Here is a 9,857-nt window from a genome sequence, read left to right as displayed (position 1 = left end):
CCAGGAAGCTATTTTCTACACAATTATTCATAAAGCAGCCAATTTGTACCAGAATTATCTACAGATTCAGTGTCTAAGATCCTGGATCAAATTGTGTATTTCTCCCGGCCATTTTTTAAAAGAAGAAAGTTGGCAGGAACCTAGATGACAACTATATGATCATCCAACATTACTGAGAAACAGTCCACCTTCTCCCTTTTCCCCACCTATGGCCACATGGACTCAAGTCACTGCAGTGACAGTTTCTCTGTACATACCAAGCTGCAGAACCAAGGGGCTTCAGCTTTCATAGTCATCTCTCTTTTCCAAAAAAAGGGGGTGGCAGGCATCTTAAAGGAAGCCGGGTTGACTCCTTGGAGCCTGCACTGAGTCCGAAGGGCCTTGACTGGGCAGCTCTTCTAGGGGAGGAATAGACCCTGAGCCCCAGCTGCACCTCGCAGGGCCCCAAGCCTCAGGCACCCTGGAGGGGAGGGGGGCAGTGAGACAAGGACAGTCCCATCAGCGGAGTATATAAGGATGCAGCACTGTAAAGGGGTCCTGCCCTCCCACCCCTTTCACTGGGAAACTACAAAAACTCAGTTATGGGGAAACTGAGGCTTGCAGAGGTCCAGTAACTTGCCAGAGTCCCATAGCCATTAAGTGGCAAGACAAGAACTAAACTTGCTAATCTGTCTGACTTCATAAGCTCTGCTTTGAACCTCAGGGGACTTGCCAGTGGCGTGCTCCCAGCTTTGGACCATCATCAGGGATCGAGTGCTGAGCAGGGTCTACAGCATGTAGACACGGGTCTGTTGAACTTCCTTCCCATTGCAGCGCTGGCGTGACTCATGCTGGCCTTGGTTCACAGGCTCCACCAGAAGGGAACCATTGTGATTCAGCATCTGGAGATGGTAGTGGTGCTTTGAATCACACTGATCTGCACTGGCCAGATCCATCTCTGCACCTTCTGTTTGGGCCACCAGACAGCACTCAGTTCTGGTTGGTGAAGTGCAGTGGTGGCGTTTCTGCCCATTACCCTGAATTGGCCTGGATCTCATGACTGGTTCGGCGTTCCTTCCGACCCAGGACACTGACTGGCCTCTGCCCCCTCTCTCCTACAGATGCCGCCCTTACTAGGACTGCTGTGGCTCCAGGTGCTGTGTGCGGGCCCTCTCCATACAGAGGCTGTGGTATTTTTGGTAGGTTGTAACCCCTCCTCATCTCAAATGCCTTGGTCTACCACCCACCCCACAAAGGCTCTGCCAGCCTGAGTATAGTCATGTCACCTTCACCTGAGGTCTTGGTCTCGGGGACAGTCTCAGTCAAGCACACAGGTATGTTCAGGTTGCCTCACCAAGTTTGCAGAAAGCTTGTTCCCGTTTTCACAGGCGATGGCTGGAAAGAAGAGTTTGTCTTTGGGAGATAGGCTGGAAGACTGTTGTTCTCCAGAAGCTGCTGTGCCAGTTTCTGAGATGGGGCTGAGGATGACTGTCCGAAAGACTCAGAATTAGCCAACTTGTCATCAAGTCTGTGCTGCCTGGAAGTCATTCCCACTCATGGTGTCAGCTGAGTAGATAACTTTCAGGACAGACAGCCTGCATCCTTGTCCCTCTTCCAGCTCTCCTAAGGGAAGTCTGTAAAATTCTACCTTGAGAGGGGATGAGGGAGTGACGCTGATGAAGCATCCTGGAAGGGGAGAGGTGCAGTTTCCATTAATAACAGGATTCCCCAGGGGATTGCCCTCTTCAGAGGGTGCCTGCTTGGGGGTATGCCTAAAAATGTATTTGGGTCTATAGTTGAGAGACACTGCTTCAGATCTCAGGGACGGCAGGGTGTGAGTGGGAGAGGATGTGCCTAAAACCAAAAGAGCATTTCCTGCACCCGCAAACCCTCTCCTCTGCTCCACTGCAATGGTAGTGTCATCCAGGCAAGTGCCACAAAGAGTTAAGACTTAAGCTTCTCTATGACTTTTAGATTCCGAAATCACTGACTTCCGAAGACTTTAAGACTTTTACTAATAAGCATGTTACAGCAGCCACTTGAAATTTTTTCTGAGGTTTTGTCTTTCCCTTCTGACAACTGTTCCCAAGTTTGATTAGGGAAAATGCCAGTAAGTGGGATTCCACATGTCACGTTGTCTTTGATAGGATAGCCTGCTTCCATATCACCATCACCACCGCCTTGATGGGGCATTGGCCATTTGGGGGCTCAACTCACCTGTCACATCGGGCCCTGGCCTGGTCCCCCTTAGGGTTGGCTTGGACATCCCCTGTCTTGATGTCACTTCCTCTGGCAAGCCCTTCTGAACCAAGTGCCATGTTGGCGCCTAAAACTCTATAATAGAAGGTGTCGCGGCCGGCGCGACAAACACCGAGGTCAGGGTCCTGAGGGTAGGGGAATGCAAGAAAAAAAGAGAGAAGAGAAAGTTTGGGAACAGGAGGGTCCCCTGGGCTGATGGCCCAAGTGACAGCTTTATTGTTGCTATACACAATCTTTTATAACCAGACTCTTAAGGGTTAGGTCATTCTAAGAATAAACAGGTTTCACATAATTGCTGCCCACCAAAACATTTAGTTCTGTGTTTCTTGTGCATTTTCTAGACGGGTCACAAGACCTTGTTGATAAGATTGCTAGCAAAACACAATTCCCATGTTTGTTACTATCTGACTCGGGGTAGAAAAAGGGAGGTAGTATTACTGCCAACACCTGCAGACCACAGTCTTCAGGAATTAACTTTCTCAGCCTTGACAAGGCTTTCGTATGCCCTTGAAAGTGGGGGAATGGGAGGGGGAACCACCGGGTTGGCTTGAGTCAACAGGGAATGTTGCTCGACCTGGTCTCAGCCTGGCGCCGGGGCCCGGCTTCCCACATGAATGGGAGGGGGAACCACCGGGTTGGCTTGAGTCAATGGGGAACATTGCTCGACCCGGTCTCAGCCTGACACCGGGGCCCGGCCCCCCACAGAAGGTAAATTTTTTTTAGCCTAAGATCTTCTGAATGTAAACATCTCTGAGTACACTTCAAGTGAAGTGGGCCAGTACCAAAGCAGGGACCAGGAGGACCAGGATAGTTGGTATTTCAGAGCTTTGCCTAGTTTCATGCATGCTTTCCCTCAGAACTTTCCTCCATGGGGCCTTGTGGCAGAAGGAGACAGGACTGTCTGGGGCAAGAGTCCTGAAATGCTTAGGAAGTTATGCCAAGTTAGCCTGAAGCACCAGATGTTCCTAAAAATGAAATGTTCCTAAAAATGAAAAAAAAAAAAAACTTGTCAAGGTTTAGGTATCAGGTGATTAAAAAAAATTTTTTTTACATTTATTCATTTTTGAGAGACCAAGAGAGACAGAATGCAAGTGGGGGAGGGGCAGAGAGAGGGAGACAGGATCTGAAGCTCTGAGCTGTCAGCACAGAGCCCAATGTGGGGCTTGAACCCATGAACTGTGAGATCATGACCTGAGCCAAAGTCAGACACTCAACCAACTGAGCCACTCAGGCACCCCATCAGGTGATTTTTTTTTTAAATTGAGAGTGCAGGAGAAATATAAGGGCCTAGAAGCTAGAGCATCTTCTGTTGGCTTTCCCAGGAAACTTTACCTGAGTCAGCAGTCAAGTGCCTTTTAGAGGCCAGCCAGGGTCACTTATCAGAGTTGGGACACATTGGTAAGACAGTATGCAGTGAATGAGCAGGATCCCTGCACAGAGACATCTTATGAGTGCCATCAAACGGAGTGCCAGATGACAGAAGAAGAGATTCTGACAACAGGTTCTAAAGTGGGGGAACATCCAGAGAACAGCTGGAGATGTGAGTCTGAGGTGCCCCAGCTAAAGTCAAAGGATGCTTGGGTCCGGCTCTTATGCATTCCTTCTCTCAGTAAACATGAAGTGTCTTGTACACACCAGAGCCCCATGGAGAGGCACTTAGGGGAGTCAGGCTCCTAAAAGAAGCAGGTGTCTAAATAGGTAATTCTATGTGGAGAGTTTTAAACTGGTGTTCTGGAAACACAGGATGGAGCCTCTGATCCCAGAAAAGTTGGGAAAAGCTGCAAAGCTTCTGACTGGGTGTCAGAGAGGGTGTTCTGTTCAAAGGGACCAGCATGTTGATGGGACAAGGAGGTAAGAAGAACCAACATGGTGAGAGAATGGCAGGAGAGTCATGTGGGAGGCAGGTGTTTGTGGGGGAAGCATAGGAGATAGGAATATGGAGCTGGACATAGAGGGAAGGAAGGGCTACTCTCCAACCTTGGTCCCACCTCATTTTTAAGGACTTCTGTCTCCTTACCATAGAACAAAGGTTTGGAGGAGAATGCTTCCAAAATTCCCCCCAGTTCTAAAATCTTGAGTAATCTTTGACCAACGCAGTCTGAATGAAATATTCATGGTTTGAAGAACTAGACTAGTAGCACCCTTGAGTAGAGCTAGAAAGTACACTATGAAGGAGTAAAAACCAGCAGGGTTATTATGTGCGTGAGCCCTGCCGCTGGGGGCTCCCACCCACCTGGGTCTGCATCATGATTCACCTGATGCCTGGGACGTGCATTCAGGGAGAGAGCTGCTGTGCTGAGTGCTGGGGGGAGGGCAAGAAGGGATTGAAAAAACACATTGAATTGAAGAAACCAGATTACTTTGGATAATAGAAAAGGCATTAACTTCCTCCCTTCATCCCCTCAAATCTTCCAAAACCTGCTCAGCAATGAAAGGGAACATCTAGAGCACAATCACCCTTTAGTGCTTCAAAGAACAGCTTTTCTTACTATACTCCTCTTTTTCCCCTTCCTCTCTTTCCTTGTTCTATAAGCTCATTTTCCTGACCCCTTGTCAGTTTCTCTCTTAAAATAAGTTCTCTCAGACCAATATTTCAATGAGGAATGAATCTGATGATTGATACCGAAGCTGGTAGTCAGTCTCCTACCTTTTGACTTGTTCTGCCCATGCCTGGTACTTACTTGGTCTCTGTTAGTCTAAGGTGCAATATCAGATGAGGTCCTCAATATCATTCATATCTGGCTTGGAGAAGAATAATTCCATGTGATAGTGGAACCAACACTGTGGCCTGTCCCATGGAAGAGACCCCTATCTCAGATTTCTTGTGCATTTTTCAAAACCAAGGAGCCCATCTCTTGGGAGTGAGTGGTAGCACTGTTTGAAAAATGCTATAAATCCTGTACATAAACCCTTACTCACAGTCAGCCTCTCTGTGCTCAGATACTTACAATTCAGCCCACTGTTGAATGTAAGATTACCATTGAGTTCACCAGGGAAATTCATCAGGGATTCCCTGAGTTCACCAGGGAAATTAGTCTTAAGAGCCAAAACAGTTCCCTTTGTGATTCCAGCATCTCGGTGCCAAGATGCCAGGCCCCTGCACAGTGGGATTCTTTGGTATCCCAAGACAGCAGCCCCCTCGGCCTCTCCCCCGTCTTCGGCCCACAGCAATCCTCTGGGACCTCTTGCTGACCCAGCTTCCCGCTGGCACACATGTGCTGTTCTTTCCACCCAGAAAGTGCCTTCCCTCCCCCTCAACTGGCCTCTTTCTTTCCATCCTTCAGAACTAAGCTCAGATACTGCTTTGAAGGAAAAGAAGTTTTTTGGATCGCCTCACTATAACACATACCCTTGTTTAAAACCTCTTGTTGCACTGAATTGTACACATAAAAATGGTGAAAAGTGGTCACTTTTACATTATGTATATTTTACTGTATACACACGTGCATGTGCGCACGCACACACACACACACACACACACACACACACATACTTATGACTGCACCTTCAGTTTTCCTTCTTAGCACTTACCAGAGTTGTAAATCAGTGATTTTGTAAATTTGTTGTTTGCTGTCCCCCTCCTCTATCAGAATTCAGGTTTAGTGGGTGGGGAGGGACTTTACCTTACTCTCTATAATGCGCAACATGGTTCTGGGATGAGAGCATGTGCTTAAACATTATTGAATGAATAATGAACTAGAACACAGGTCTGAGAGACACAATTTCAGCCCTTTCCTGAATCATTTCCTGACTGACTGATGGACTTACACTTAACATCGTATTCATATTCTTAAAGACTTTATCGCCTCCTTTTTTCTTAAATTTCGTTTCTGTGTGGTCACGTGGCTTTGACCACGATGCAGCTGGCTCTCCTGCTCATTCATCTTTCACAAGGTAGTAGGGTGCCCACACAGTGTGGGCATATTGGGTGAGGTTCTGGAAGGTTCCACGAGTCCCATCACAGTTTCCCAGCTGTGTCTGTGCAGGACAGACAACTTGGCCCTTCTCAGAATGACTTCTCGTGTTTCTAGAAATACAAGGCATAGTACCAATGTGAGGTGGGAAGAACCATTTATCCATTTGTCAGTCATTTGTTGAATGCCAGTGATGTGACAACATCAGAGAATTTTCAGATGAATTAGACAAAGGTCCTGTCCTTAAAGCAGTCAGCTCTACTCTTCATTAGACTTTAAGGTCACATAGGAGGTCAGCCATACTTAGAACTAGAGATTTTATATCTGCGGCTCTTTTATGGAGTATGAGTACTTTCTCTAGTCCTGTAGTTTTTCTATATTTAAGGTGTGCTCTCTGAAGGTCACCATGTAAAATTTATTTCTGAATATTCACGTAATAATGGAGAGAAAATGGCTAGAAAGGATGAATGTTCTTATCCGTGTTGCTTTCCCAGCGAAGAATGGAAAATGGGGGACATGGGCAGCGAGGCAAAAGCTGGGGCAGCCATGCATTCAAGCAAGATTGAGAAAGCATCTCCTGTTTTGACTAAAATTGAGTTTAGGTCAGAGCCATGGACAGGAAAGAGATCGCGCCAACCCTTGCAAGGCAGCTAAGCATTTGGAGCTATTTGAGACAGAAGGCTCACTGAGAGACCTTCTAAGTGTGAGTGGGCTGCATTCAGGGCATCCCAGAAGTCTGCAAGCCAGTGGTCTCCCTGGTGTCACATAGCCAAGAAGGTCCTGGGGGAAATGTCAGAGGAAGTCTAGCCTGAGGAGCCGGGCACCGAGTCCCGCCCTCTGACCCTAGCACGTGGGAGTCAGTGCCCAGGGATCTCCGAGTCCATGGGCCCAGGCCAACCACTGTGTGCCCTGAGCCCCACCTCCCCACTGTGCCCTGACTCCCACCTCGCCGCTGCACCCTGAGTGCCAGCTCCCCGCTACGCCCTGAACCCCACCTCGCCTCTGTGCCCTGAACCCCAGCTCCCCGCTGCACCCTGAGCCCCGCTGCTGTGCCCTGAACCCCAGCATCCCAGCTGCGCCCTGAGCCCCACCTCACCGCTGTGCTCTCGTTCAGGTTCCTCTTGATGATGGGCGTGCTCTTCTGCTGCGGAGCTGGCTACTTCATCCAGAGGCACCATGTATCCCCCACTGCTGATCTAGGAGCCCGCCTTCAACGTGTCCTACACCAGGCAGCCCCCCAACGCCACTCCAGGTCAGCCTACCCCTCGTCCTTGTCTCTGCTCTGTGCACTCTATGTGTCCTCTGCAAGCATTTGTGAAAGTCACTACTATGGAATATGCTAGAAGAGAAAATTCAGGCCGTGTTTATTCATTTAGTTCTGATGTGCATCTGGTTCTCACTGTGCATTTGTGTTGATATAAAGTGCAGTATCTATTGGACTGTATGTCTGTTACCTCATATTCTTACCTAATTAGTGGTGCACCTTTTATGCATGTTTTTGCAGTTCCTATAACCATATTGTTTGCTCTCTGTCGTCACCCTTAAAAATTATTTCATATACATTTCTATACAAGCAGTAGTGTCCCTGCCATCATAATACATTGGGACTAAATATTAATTATGCTACTAAATGGTGATTTGCTTAGATATTCTGTCATTGCTGACCATTTGTTTTCTCTTGTTTTTCTTTTTATTCATTCATTCAACAAGTATTTACTATGCAGTCACTAGTATTCTGAGTACTTATAAATAGAGCACATTTTTGCACAAGTTACATTTGGCCTAATAGGGAACATTACCCAAAGTGATGCCACAGACTCAAAAAAAAATAGTGGTTTCTTAATTCTTACAAAACTGCTTTCCCTATCTAAAACTGTCAGGTACTATGGAGGGTGATTTCCGGCCTCCCTTGGGACACAGGCTGGTTCCCTATTGTTGACGTTATATGTGAGATGTTTTCCTTCCCTTTGAGGGCACCTCCTGAGAAAGAAGGGATAGCAGAGTGGCTGGGGATTGCTCAGTAGAGCTCCCGTCTTTTGGCCACTATGTGCTAAGGTGAGGCGACAGGCATCCCTCCTGTGTTTGCTGCCCTACTGGACACAGTCTCCACTTAGGCAGTGGAAGGCGGGAGCTCTCTCTTTTCATTATACGCCCCAGGTAGACACAATTCTAGGAGCAGTTTCTGCCTTGGTTTTTACGAAGTTTCAGTCATGCAGGATGAATATGTCCTAGAGATGTACTTTACAGTGTAGAGGTTATGGTTAACAGCACTGTATTGTCCACTTCAAACTTTATGAAGACGGTAGCTCTTACATTAAGGGTTCTTATCACCATAATAACAGTAATAAATTTGGAGGTGATGAATAGATTTATGACATATATAGTGGTGACAACTTCACAGTATGTATTTATCTCCAAACTCACCAAGTTGTATACGTTAAATAGGTCCAGCTTTTTGTATATCCATCATAAATTTTTTTCAAAAAAAAAAAGCATTGGGGGGATTGAGTGTGAGTTTTCTCACTCCTGTTCTCATGAGGACATGCTATTCTCAAGATGCAAGGGGAGTGGAGACAGACATTTATTTTTTAGATCTTTTACAGTTTTCTTCCACCAGATACTCCCCAGTTTTCTTTTAATTTTTTAATGTTTATTTATTATTTTTGAAAGAGAGACAGAGAGCAAGGAGGGGCAGAAAGAGGGAGACACAGAATCTGAAGCAGGCTCCAGGCTCTGAGCTGTCAGCACAGAGCCTGATACGGGGCTTGAACTCACAAACCGTGAGATCATGACCTGAGCCAAAGTCAGACACTTAACCAACTGAGCCACCCAGGCGCCCCTCCCCAGTTTTTTTTTTTTTTTTTTAAGGAATTGCCTTTATTATTTGTTTAATGTTACTAAAAGATCTGAATATGTATTTTCTGTAACAGTTCAGAGGTTGCTGTGCATTAAAAGCTTTCAACCAGGGTTAGTACCACTTTTCACGTGTAAGTGGATTTTTATTCTTTCATATTCCAACATCAGGAGAAGTGCAAATTTTCAGTTAAAGTTGGGGGGTGGGGCTCAAAATAAGATTTCATCTGGATTAGTCTGAGTCCATCTTTTTTTCCCCTCAAGAAAGAAACAAATCAGAGAAATCGGGTCAAAGGCTTCTAAATTTCTTCTTTTTTTCTGTCATCACTTCCTGCTTTTCTCTCCTGGGTGTTCTGCCAAATGCATTAACAAGCATTGATTGTGCTGAATTTTAATCCGTTCTGTATACTTTGGGCCCCTCAGTGAGCCCGTGCTTCAGTACGATTCACATCTCAGGCACCAGGCAGTCTTATGTCTGCCAGCTGAGGGAACTGGTCAGCCTACGGTCGGGATTCACAGTGGCCGCGCTTGGAGCCCGGACCTCCGGGCCATGCAGGGAGTGGCAGTCTAGGAAGAGAAACTCGGTGCCTTGACATCATATGGTAAGTTTGCAGGATAAGTATTAGGCAGAATCAACCGCTCAGGAATATGGTATCTTCGCGAGACACAAGCCAGTATTTGTGGACTTGCTGGAGTGGCTCCCTTTCTCCTCTGTTGATCTGGGGGGTGGGGAGTGGATTTGGTGAGCTTTGCTTATGCATGAAGAAGAAAAGGCAGAAGTTTTAGAGAACCTACTAGCTCACTGGAGGACGGGGGAGAGTGGCAGCTCACGTCCTGGTACGCACAGGGACA

Source organism: Acinonyx jubatus, chromosome A1 (assembly GCF_027475565.1).
Source record: "Acinonyx jubatus isolate Ajub_Pintada_27869175 chromosome A1, VMU_Ajub_asm_v1.0, whole genome shotgun sequence".
Taxonomy (NCBI): Eukaryota; Metazoa; Chordata; class Mammalia; order Carnivora; family Felidae; genus Acinonyx; species Acinonyx jubatus.
This window is presented reverse-complemented; position numbering follows the sequence as displayed.